Source organism: Macaca nemestrina, chromosome 2, assembly GCF_043159975.1.
Source record: "Macaca nemestrina isolate mMacNem1 chromosome 2, mMacNem.hap1, whole genome shotgun sequence".
Lineage (NCBI taxonomy): Eukaryota > Metazoa > Chordata > Mammalia > Primates > Cercopithecidae > Macaca > Macaca nemestrina.
The window spans coordinates 116,528,356-116,540,925 of record NC_092126.1 but is presented as its reverse complement, the minus strand read 5'-3'; the positions used below and the strand labels follow the sequence as shown (position 1 = coordinate 116,540,925).

Sequence of the window (12,570 nt, the reverse complement as noted above, 5' to 3'; positions counted from 1 at the left end):
AGGCTAATTTTTGTATTTTTTTTTTTTTTTTGAGACGGCATCTCGCTCTGTCGCCCAGGCTGGAGTGCAGTGGCTGGATCTCACCTCACTGTAAGCTCCGCCTCCCAGGTTTACGCCATTCTCCTGCCTCAGCCTCCCGAGTAGCTGGGACTACAGGCGCCCGCCACCACGCCCGGCTAGCTTTTTGTATTTTTTTAGTAAACGGGGTTTCACCGCATTAGCCAGGATGGTCTCGATCTCCTGACCTCGTGATCCGCCCGTCTCGGCCTCCCAAAGTGCTGGGATTACAGGCTTGAGCCACCGCGCCCGGCCAATTTTTGTATTTTTAATAGGAGGTTTCACCATGTTGGCCAGGCTGGTCTGGAACTCCTGACCTCAAGTGATCCGCCCACCTCAGCCTCCCAAAGTGCTGGGATTGCAGGTGTGAGCCATGGCACCTGGCCCATGATCTATATCTTAACCCTTCACCTCCGACCTTTTTGGCCATATCTACAGCCTCTTTCATGATTTTCGTGATTGGCTCTGTTGTCAATCCTGTGAAGTTATGTAGGACATCTGGACAGTTTTCTCTAGCAGGAGTCTATTGTTTCAGGCTTGATGGCTTTCAGGACTTTTTCTATAACAATGAAATCTTCAATAGTGTAATCCTTCCAGACTTTCATTATGTTCTATCACGGTTCTCTTGCATAGTGTTGACAATCCTTTCCATAAAGGAATGTGTGTAATGAGCCTTAAAGGCCCTTATGAGCTCCTGATCTAGATACTGAATTAGAAACATTGTGTTTGGGGGCAAGTAGACTCCCTTCATTGCTTTTGGTGTTGAACTCATGGGGAGAGTTGAACTCATGGGTGGCTGGGGGCATTGTCAACTATCAAAAGAACGTTAAGAAGCAGACCCTTACTGGCAGGGTACTTCCTGACTTCAGGGAGAAATCATTGATGGAACCAATTCAGAAAAAGGGTTCTTGTTGTCCAGGCCTTATTGTACAATCAAAAGACTAGCAGCTGGCTTTTATCTTTTCCCTTCGAGGTGTGGGGGTTAGCGGGCTGTCCTGATTATAAACCCAACTGCACTTGCTCAGAATAGTCAAGTTAGCCTATCCCTTCCTCCCTTAAATCCTGGTGCTTTCTTCTCCTCCTTACTAATAAATGTCCTTTGTAGCACATTTTCCCCCAAAATAGAGCACTTTCATCAGCATTAAAAACCTGTTCCGGCTGGGTGCAGTGGCTCATGCCTGAAATCCCAGCATTTTGGGAGGCCAAGATGAGAGGATTGCTTGAGCCCAGGAGTTCCAGACTAGTCTGTTCAATATAGTGAGACCTCGTCTCTACAAAAAAGTAAAAAAAATAAAAATTAGCTGAGCGTAGTGGCACGTTCCTGTAGTCTTAGCTACTAGGGAGGTTGAGGTAAGAAGATTGCTGAACCTGGGAAGTGGAGGTTGCAGTGATCCGAGTTCATGCCATTGCACTCCAGTCTGGGTGACAGAACAAGACCCTGTCTCAAAAAAACCCCACAGAAACCTATTCAGGTGGAAATCCTTTCTCCTCAATGATTTTCTTAATGGCATTGGGGAACTCATTTGCTGCCTGTTGGTCAGCAGAAGCTGCTTCTCCTATTAAAATTTTAAAGCCAAAGCACTTTCTGAAATTATCAAAGCATCCTTTGCTGGCATTAAATCCTCCAGCTTTATATCCTTAACCTTTTTTTTTTTTTCTCTCTGAGATGGAGTTTCACTCTTTTTGCCCATGCTGGAGTGCATCGGCTCACCGCAACCTCTGTCTCCTGGGTTCAAGTGATTCTCCTGCCTCAGCCTCATGAGTAGCTGGGATTACAGGCATGCGCCAGCACGCCTGGCTAATTTTGTGTTTTTAGTAGAGATGGGATTTCTCCATGTTGATCAAGCTGGTCTCCAACTCCCTACCTCAGGTGATCCACCCACCTCGGCCTCCCAAAGTGCTGGGATTACAGGTGTGAGCCACCACGCCCGGCCTCCTTCACCTTTCTTTTGCTTTAAGTTGTCATATAATGACTTCACTTCTTCTCAAGTCATACAAAAGTTTATAGGTATGCCTTTCTACAGCAGTCGTGCACCCACATAAAAGCTGCATTTTCAACGTGAGATAAAAATGTAATTCACACAAAATGCAAGGTTTTTGCACCTGTTGGCATAGTTGCAGTGATGGCTTCACACATTTCCTTTGCTTTTTTTTTTTCTTTCAACAATGGTCCTTATGCTGGATTTACTTATCTTGAAATGGAGGCAGCTGCAGCTGTAGACCTCAATCTGTTGTATATATCAAGTAATCCAGCTTTTTCTTACGATGTCACCACTTCTCTCTGCTTCTTGAGAGCACATCCGGCATCTCTAGTGGTACTTTCTATGGGTCTTAGGGTGTTATTAAATACAGTACTGCAGTAAGCATCATGAAAAATGTGTAAGCACCATGGGAGATCACTTTTTATTGTGATATTATTTATGCATTTTACTGGAGAGACGAACTGCCCATGTGGAGATGATTAGTGTCACAGCATTTTAAGCAGATAGTCGCAACACTTGAGGTCAAGGCAATAGCAACAGGAGATAGCTACAAAATGATTGCAGTAGCACAATATATACTACACTTAATTTTGTGTAGTTATGATGTAAAACTGCATCTTTAGGTTTGTTTACATTTCTCAGGACTGGGAATGACACCATGTACCGTCTGTGTTTGTACAAGTTTTGATATTTTTTAACTTTGAATAATAGATTTGTATATATTTTAAAGTGGTAAATGATAAAATAGACTAATACTGCATGTATTTTATGCATTTACAACACACCCTTTTCTTAATTTTTTGATATTTTTAAGCTACATGGTTTGTCTGCAAGTTTTTTCAAATTGTCATAAATCTCCAAAAATTTTTTCGAGATAGTTATTTTTAAAAATCTGTAAGTGGACCCATGTATTTCATGCCCATGTTGTTCAAGGCTCAACTGTAATTATTGTATTGCTGGCTATCTACACACTTTATGAGATTCGTGAGGGCAGGTTTCAAAATATTTGTTCACCTAGAACAAATGTGGTGTGGCAATAATATGTGCTCAGTAAATATTTATTGACAAAGAATTCCATGACACACTACTATTGATTCATAGAGCCTCCTTTAAATAAAATAACTGCTATTTACTGTTAATATAAGTTCTGGTGAATGGCAGTACTAATTTAAGCACTCTGTTACTAATGGTGGGAAGTGCCACACTATAGTCTACAGCTTCCTTTGTAGTTGGATGGGGTCTTGTGACTGGATTTTAATTAGTGGAATGTGGGTGGAAGGGACGTACCGCTTTTAGGTCTGTCCCATGAAAACCTCCCATGTGTGATCCCCTACAGTGAATGATTTGTGAAGATTTTGTTGAAGATGGTAGAGGTATGTGGTGGAAGGCTTTTGGCTTCATGAATAATCATATGGTGGAGAGTTGTCTACTGATTAGGGACACCTGTTTGGACTTCATCTCTGTGGGAAATACATATCTGTTGGATTAAGCAATTGAAAATTGAAATTTATCTGTTAAAGCACAGCATTACCTTAACTGATAACAAACCAGTAACAGCCAAATTGTTTTCTTTCTCCTTCTGTTACATATCCTAAGGGTAACCCAGATAATCTTGTCTCTTTTTTGTTTTTTTTTTGGTCATTGGCTTCTGTATTTGAAAAGTTATTTAAAAGCATAGTTGTGTCCTTGAATATAAGTACTATTTTTATAGTTTTACTGAGATATATTTCACAGACCATAAAACTCACTTATTTAAAGTTTACAGTTAAGTAGTTTTTTAATTCGCGGAATAGCACAACTCTCACCACAGTCTAATATTAGAATGTTTTAATACTCCCAAAAGCAACCCTGTACATAGTAGTAGTCGTTATCTATTACCTTTTCTCTGCCAGCCCTTGGCAACCACAATCTACCCTCTGTCTCTGTGAATTTGCCTATTCTGGTCATTTTATATAAATGGAAGCATATAATATGTGGCCTTTAGTGTCTGTCTTCTCATGTACAATATTTTCAAGGTTATCCTTGTTGTAGTATGTATTCGTACTTCATTTCTGTTTATGGCTGAATAATATTCCATTATATTATATATATTACATTTTACTTATGCATTAATTGGTTGATACATTTGATTTGTTTCTATTTTTTGACTATTATAAATAATACTACAAACATTCACGAACAAGTTTATGTTTGGACATATGTTTTCGTATGTCTTGGGTATATATTGAGGAGTGAAATCCTGGGCCATATGGTAACTTTATGTTTAACATTGAGGAACTGCCAGACTGTTTTCCCAAGTGGCTGCATCATTTTAACATTCCCACCAACATTGCCTTTATGTTTTGTTACCACCAGAGGAGCAGGGTCACCTGATAAGTGTAGTTCCTTAAGGGCTGTAGGTGGGGAGTGCTCACAGAGGCGCCTGGGGGTGGCAGGCAGTGTGAGGTTGACCTCTCTCCTGCCTTTTCTCCTTCTACTTGTTCTTGCTTGCTTACTTGGCACCAACTACCCTGGCCTCCCTGCTATTCCTGGAACATAGCTCACACTCACATGCTCTCCCTTTAGGCCCTTTGTGCTGGCTTTTCCCTCTTCCTGGCATGCTCTTTCCTTCTATGGCTCCCTCAAGGCTTTGTCCATGTTACCTTCTCAATGAAGCCTCCTTTCTCTCCACCCGATTTAACCACCCCACACTGTCATTCCTCCCCAGCTCTATCACTTATGACGTTTAGAGAAAGTATTACACTTTCTTCCTTACAGTAAAATACAAGTTTCATGAGGGCAGAGATTTTGGTCTGTTTTCTTCACTGATATATCTCTAATTTTTTTTTTTTTTTATTGTACCTGACACATGGTAAGTTTCCAGTAAATATTTATTGAAAGAATGAATAAATAGCTTTCCATGTCAATAAATGCATTTTTTTGTCTTAAAATTTTAAATCACTGAAGTAAACATATGAGTATATTTTTACCTTGAAAAGTTTACCAAATGCAGTTAAAACAAACAGACCCTTTTGCCCTGCCCTGAATCTCAATTTCCTGTTAATGATTTGGATGTATTCTTCCTGACCATGTTAAAGGTATCTGCACATATACATATGTGTACCTGTAGAAATATGTAGTTTTGTTTTTGTTCGGTTTTATATAGATATAGGTTATATGTATATGTCTATATAAAACTACTATCCAAATCCAAAGCTTATTTCATCACCCCAGCATAAACTTTATGCTTACTAAGCTGTCTTATTCTTTTTAACTTTCATCTTGTGGATGTGCCATTATGTATTGATTGACCCTGAGGTTTCCAGTTTTTTCTTTTCTTTTTCTTTTTCCTTTTTTTTTTGAGACAAAGTCTCACACTGTCGCCCAGGCTGGATGGCAGTGGTGTGATCTCAGCTCACTGCAACCTCCGCCTCCCGGGTTCAAGTGATTCTCCTGCCTCAGCCTCCTGAGTAGCCGGGATTACAGGCGCCCGCCACTAGGCCTGGCTGATTTTTTTGTATTTTTAGTAGAGACGGAGTTTCACCATGTTTTTCAGGCTAGTCTCGAACTCCTGACCTTGTGATCCACCTGCCTCGGCCTCCCCAAGTGTTGGGATTACAGGCATGAGCCACCGCGCCCGGCCTCCAGTTTTTTCTTAATATAGGCATTGCTCAAGGAACCATTTTGGTTCTTGCTTCTTTGTACACATGGGGATGTTTCTCTGTGTATGCCTTGAAATGAGGACAGTTTAAACTCTTTCTTTGAAGTTGTTGTGCTGCTTATTTCCTTATTGTCTCTGGATATTTTTCTGAAATATATTGGAAGTGGAATTGGTGGGTTGTAGAGAATGCAAGTTAAAATTTTGATAGAATAAAATTTCTCTCTAAAAGGGCTATATCCGTTTGTGCTCCTGAACTGATAATGACGGCTTCCATTTCTCCATGTCTTCAACCATATTCAGTGTTACTAATCTTTTGTTTTTGCTAATCTGGGTGAAAAATAAAATTTTAGCTGTTGAGGTTGAATATATTTTCATGTGATTACCAGTCATTCCCTACAATTATCGTTCATATCTGACCTTTTAAAAAAGTGTCCATGTTACTAGGTTTGGTCTTATTTATTTAATAGGTGCTATTATGGCTATTAATATTTTGTCTGCTATATATGCTGGAGATGGTTTTTTCTGTAGCTCATTAAAAAAATTTGTTTATGGTTCTTTTTGCAAGTTGAAAGTTTTAAGTATTTAGTCAAAGGTATCCATTTTATGGCTTCCTTGCTTAAGGAAATCTATGCTATTCCAAGGCTATAACCATATTCACATATGTTTTCTTTTAATTTCTTTGGAATCTTCTTTTTCATGTTTTTCTCTTTTAATTCACCTGGAATTTATTTATGTGGCAGCATAAAGTAAGGTTCTAATTTTTTTTCCTCCCAAAATGGATAGGCAATTCTTTAACACTGTTTGTGTCCTTTCATGATTTATATGGAATGCCCTGTTTATCACAAACTGCACTGTCGTAAAACTTGATCTGTTTTGTTCAACTTTATTTTACTTTATTGATGTTTGTCTTTTCTTATGCTAATGTTACACTATTTTGATTTAGGAAAAAAATTTCTTTTTAGGGATGGGGTCTCACTATGCTGCCCAGGTTGGTCTTGAACTCCTGGCCTCAAGTGATTCTCCTGTCTTGGCCTCCCAAAGTGCTGAGATTACAGGCATGAGCTGCTGTGCCTGGCCTAATATTTTGATGGAAGGAACTTGCCTTATGTCATCTTTTACAAAAATGTAGCTGGATTGTACATTTTCTCTTTTAGATGCATTTCATTTTATGTTTTGTTTTTGCTCTATCACCCAGGCTGGAGTGCGGTGGCATGATCCTGGGTCATTACAGACTCTGCCTCTCAGACTCAAGCAATTCTCAGCTTCCTGGCTGGCTGCGCCGTGGCTCATGCCTGTAATCCCAGCACTTTGGGGACTCTGAGGCGAGAGCAGATCACCTCACCTGAGGTCAGGGAGTTCAAGACCAGCCTAGCCAACATGGTAAAACCCTGTCTCTACCAAAAATACAAAAATTAGCCGAGCGTGGTAGCACACACTGCAATCCCAGTTACTCAGGAGGCTGAGGCACGAGAATTGCTTGAGCCTGGAGGTAGAGGTTGCAGTGAAACAAGATTGTGCCACTGCACTCCAGCCTGGGTGACAGAAGTAGACTGTCTCAAAACAAACCAACAAAAAAATCTCGGCTTCTTGAATAGCTGGGATTACAGGCATGTGTCACCACACTTAGCTAATTTTGTTTCTTTAAATTTTTCATAGAGATATGAGGTCTTACTATATTGCCCAGGCTGGTCTGCAACTCCTGGGCTGAAGCTCTCTTCTCACCTTGGCTTCCCACAGTGCTGGGATTACAGGCATGAGCCACTATGCCCGGCTTATATGCATTCTAAAATTAGCTTATCAAGTCAAATACAGTGGCCTATTGGTTCAACCATAGAATTAGAAGGAAAAAAAATGCCCTATTGGGATTTGGAGAAGAAAACCATTTCTCTAACACAATTTCCAATGGCCATGTGTGGTGTATTGTATGCTTATGCTATATTTTACTTAACAATTTCTCATTGTTGTCTAAAATCTTTAAAAATATTGGCTCCACAATTTAACTTTCTTTGTTTTCTTTTTTTTCCAGTTTAGGTTATTCTTGAGTTTGGGTTTTGTTTAGAACTTTCAGTGGTTTTATACATTTATTAGTACCAGTTTATTCAACTGAGATGGATTTGCCCTGTATTGGGTTTATAAAATCATGAAAAGGTTTGGGTCAGATTTTTTTCTTTTTTTTTTTTTTTTGGTACAGGGTCTTGCTCTGCCACCCAAGCTGGAGTGCAGTGGTGCAAACTTCGCTCATCACAACCTTGGCTCACTGCAACCTCTGCCCTGGGTTTGAAGTTCTCCCACTTCAGCCTCCTGAGTAGCTGGGATTACAAGCATGTGCCACCACACCCAGCTAATTTTTTTTTTTTTTTTTTTTTTTTTTTTTTTTTTTACTTTTTGTAGAGACAGAGTCTTGCCATATTGCTCACGCTTATCTTGAACTCCTGAGCTCAAGTGATTCACCACCTCGGCCCCCTCAAAATGCTGGGATTACAGACGTGAGCCGCCGTGCCTGGCCTCAAGATTTAATTTAGATGATATGAGTGACTAAGATTTTTCTCTCAAAATTGAACTAAAACCTTGACTTTATCAGAGTTTATTTTTTAATCTCTCTAGTCAAACATGTAGCAGTGGGTTAAAACAATAAAAATGAAACAACAAACAACTTAATGAAACAGTAGAAGATTTCTGTCCCTGAGTTACGTTGGCATTTGACAAATGGAAGGACAATGTTTAATTTAGATAGTCAAATAAAACGTAGTGACAGTTGACTATGGTAAGAGTGAAAGGCCGACAGAAAGCTACACCTGTTGGGGAATGGGAACAGAAAATATAAGGTGACTCTACCACTGACTGCACTGTCAAGGTCAGAGTTAACTTTGCAGATCTGCTGAAAATGGAGCATCTAATTTGCTGAATTGTTGCAATTACCATATTTAACAACATACTTGAAATTATTGTTGGACTTGTATCTATTGAGTTGAGGGATAAGTGTACAAAATCAAATATTTCAATAGGAATTTTCTTGCTAACTGCCTGATATTTTTTGAATTAAAGTTTTTTTTTTTTTTTCCCCCAACCACTGAACGTATCAGTGATCTTTAGAACCACACTGAGGTCCTGTCCTTTCTAAGCCCTTTAAAAGTTACTTAGGTCAGATATGTTAAATCATTTGGCTGAGGATATTTCCCACAGAAATTTATCTTGCATTATTGCAACTTCCCCATGTAATCACTCATCTTACTCAATGTTTATCTTAGCCTTGAAAACAAAGGGCATTAACATGAAGCCAGGTTACTACTACTAGGCTCAGAGTTGGACTGTATGTGTAATCTAAAACAAGATGGGAGGGCTGAGGCAGGTGGATCACTTGAGGTCAGGGGTTTGAGACCAGCCTGGCCAACATGGTCTCTACTAAAATACAAAAAGTACAAAATTAGCCAGGCGTGGTAGCTCTCACGCCTGTAATCCCAGCTACTTGGGAGGCTAAGGCAGGAGAATTGCTTCAAGCTGGGAGGCAGAGGTTGCAGTGAGCTGAGATTGCGCCACTGCACTCCAGCCTGGGCAACAGAGCGGGACTTTGTCTAAAAAAAACCCAACAAGATGGGAGGGGAAGATTTTGTCTAACATATTTGTTGTTCAGATGACTTTTAGGTCTTTTAAAAAATCTGTTAACATTCCATGGTGGTTTTATATTGATGTTACCACTTAAAAATGAAATAGCTATTCAGTTTGATTTTTCTGCTGGGGTTTAGTTGTTCTTTTTTAGTATTTATCTTGAAAGCTTATTTTTTCCAATTAGCTTTGCTTTTTCAATTTTTGTTTATATTTCTTAGAAGTATTTAACATTTCTTCAGGCTTCAGTATATTATCTTAGAACCCCTTCCAAATATCTAAGTACCTATTTAGTTCACTAAAGTATTAAATAAGATGACTACGATCCAGATCAGTTAATCCATGAGAATTTATTTATTTTTACATTTATTTATTTATTTATTTATTTTTACTTATTTATTTTTGAGACAGGGTCTCTCCCTGTTGCCCAGGCTAGAATACAGTGGTATGATCATTGCTTATGGTAACCTCAGACTCCTGGACTCAAGAGATCCTTCCGCCTCAGGCTTCCAGAGCACTGGGACTATAGGGGTGAGCCATTGGGCCCAGCCTTATAAGCACTTATTTAAATGAATAACTCTTTTTTTTTTTTCTTTTTTTGAGATGGAGTCTGGCTCTGTTACCTGAGCTGGAGTGCAGTGGTGTGATCTTGGCTCTCTGCAGCCGCAGCCTCCTGGGCTCAAGCGATTCTCTTCTCAGCCTCCCAGATGGCTGGGATTACACGTGCCCACCACCATACCCAGCTAATTAGTGTGTGTGTGTGTAGTAGAGATGGGGTTTTACCACATTGGCCAGGCTGGTCTCAAACTCCTGACCTCAAGCAATATGCCCACCTTGGCCTCTCAAAGTGCTGGGATTACAGATATGAGCCACCTCACCAGGCCTTAAATGAGTAACTCTTAGTGTATTCTGTTCACTACAAGAGGGTGATAATACCAAAATAAGTGATAAAATAAACAATGACAGTAAAACAATTTAATATGAACAGAAAATAAAGGAAAAGTGAATTAAATTTTCATATACTAAGCTCCTGGACATTTTACTGGTTTTTTTTTTTTTTTTTTTAAACTGCATAAAAAGACAGCAGGCTAACAATAAAGAGAGAGCGTTAACAGATGTTCCACAACAGAAGGCTTCATCAGTCTATTTCTTGTGATCCTGTTAAGATGATGAACTGATTGCTCATTGGCTAAAATCTAAACGATTGATGTAAGATTGAAAGAATGTCATAACCGTAGCTTTCTGCTACGTAAAACTTGCATCTCTCCCACTTCATGCCTTTTGGCTTTGAAGTTTCATTATTATTTTTGTACTTTGTGGCTCTCTGCACAAAATACTCTAGCATGTTCCAAGAGTTTATGAACATAAACGGTAGATGACATCTTCAAAGGCTAGTGACCCAACAGATACTTGTTTAGCACTGACTTCGTTCTGTCAAAACCATGCTGAAGTGTCAAGACTTTATATGTGGAGATTATCTACTAAATTAGAGCCATAGGAATTTGGACTTGTCAACAACCTGCTTAAAACAGTGCCCCAGTACATAGGCAGTCCTCAGTAATTATTAATTGCTGTTATCCCTTCTCTTCCTGTTCAATCTTTTATCTGCTACTTACTCTATTGGTTCACATGCTCTAGCCACAGCAGCCTTCAGGTCCTTCCCACCATAGAGCCTTGGTTTATTCTATTCTTGGTGCCTGGAATAGTCCTCCTTTTCTCCCCCTTCTGCCTAGCTGCTGTATCATTTTCTCAGGGACACTGTCAGTGACCTCTCATTTTAGGTTAGACCTGCCTTTATATTCTTTCTTATCGCCTAGTACTTTTACTTCATAGCAGTTTAAATAATTTTTTTATTGTTGGCTTAATTTGTTTCCCTCCGGTTGAAAATAAGCTCCATGAAAGTAGGAGTCATATCTCTCTTGACTGCTTTACCCCATCCCCTACAGTAGTGGTTGGTAAGGAGCTGGTGTTTGATAAGTATATGGGGAATGAATAAATTAGTAGGTGGAGTGATACAGTTTGGATGTTTTGGGCTTGGGGTAGAAAAGTAAACTGAGGGAAGAGAGCACATTTAGAAGCCGTAAACATCACTCTCAAGTTTCTGTTCAATTGTTCCCATCTTTGAAAGTGTGGGTTTCGGTGCTTATATTCTGTGATACGATTTGGGATAACTGGCATTTATCTCAAGTGGAATGTCCACAATCTTAATAGTTATCAAAACTTTTCTACGCTCATTATGAAATGAAAATTTAAAATCTGAAAAAGATCTTTATTTGTTTTACAGATAAAAAATGGACATAATATGGTAGTGTATCAGATTGCACTATTAGTTATCACTAGAGCTGGCACTAGAACCTAGGTTTCCTTACCTCCCCACCTTTTTTTTTTTTGAGACAGGCTTTCACTCCCATTGCCCAGGCTGGAGTACAGTGGCTCACTGCAGCCTCACCCTCAGCCTCCTGGGCTCAAGCAATTCTCTTGCCTCAGCCACCCAAGTAGCTGGGACTACAGGCATGCTCTACCACACCCAGCTAATTTTTATATATATATATATATATATATATATTTTTTTTTTTTTTTTTTTTTTTTTTTTTTTTTGAGACAGGGTTTTGCTGTGTTGCCCAGGCTGGTCTTGAACTCCTGGGCTCAAGTGATCTGCCTGCCTTGGTCTCCCAAAGTGCTAGGATAACAGGCATGAGCCATGCACCCGGCCATCCCTACCCATTTTAAGCTATTGTCCTTTAGGTAGCTGGTACCTTTTCAGATATATAAAAGTGATATAAGGATGTATTAAAAGCTAAACTTTTTCTTCATGATTAAAGTTGCTTATGAGAATCATTTACTGGGGGGTCTAATACACACTCAAAACTTTTGAGAGGTATATAATTGCTTGATCCTGCAGAATATCGCCCCCAAAGCTGTGCTGTTAAGTACCCATCCCAATTCTACAGTTTTCTGTATTGTCGCTCTTGCAGTTAGTTCATGCCCTACCTTCCTGAAGCAGCTCTTTTCTCCCTTTCATTTCCTCTTTCCAATCTATTAGGCACATATTAAGATAATATCTTAGATTATTTTACATGTATGTAAGGCAAGAATAGATTCATCCATATTGCAACATGGATGAACCTCAAAAACATAAGTGAAAGAAAACCAAGTATGAAAGACCACATTTCTTTTTTTTTTTTTTTTTTTTTTTTGAGACGGAGTCTCGCCGTGTCTCCCAGGCTGGAGTGCAGTGGCGCGATCTCGGCTCACTGCAAGCTCCTCCCCCTGGGTTCACGCCATTCT

At 39.5% G+C, this 12,570-nt stretch overlaps 1 protein-coding gene across 7 annotated transcripts in view; it reads left to right on the top strand.

Annotated features, from left to right (window-relative positions):
• The window catches only part of LOC105480565 (Scm like with four mbt domains 1), a 150,043-nt gene that overhangs the window by 70,251 nt on the left and 67,222 nt on the right, over nucleotides 1-12,570 (top strand). Inside the window, exon 1 of one of the 7 annotated variants that reach the window (XM_071091901.1) lies at nucleotides 7,040-7,059. The exons of the other annotated variants lie outside the window; for them this stretch is intronic. The gene's annotated coding sequence lies outside the window, so the exon portion shown is untranslated. Of the gene's footprint in view, nucleotides 1-7,039; nucleotides 7,060-12,570 lie in introns of those variants that run through there. 7 annotated transcript variants of the gene reach the window in all.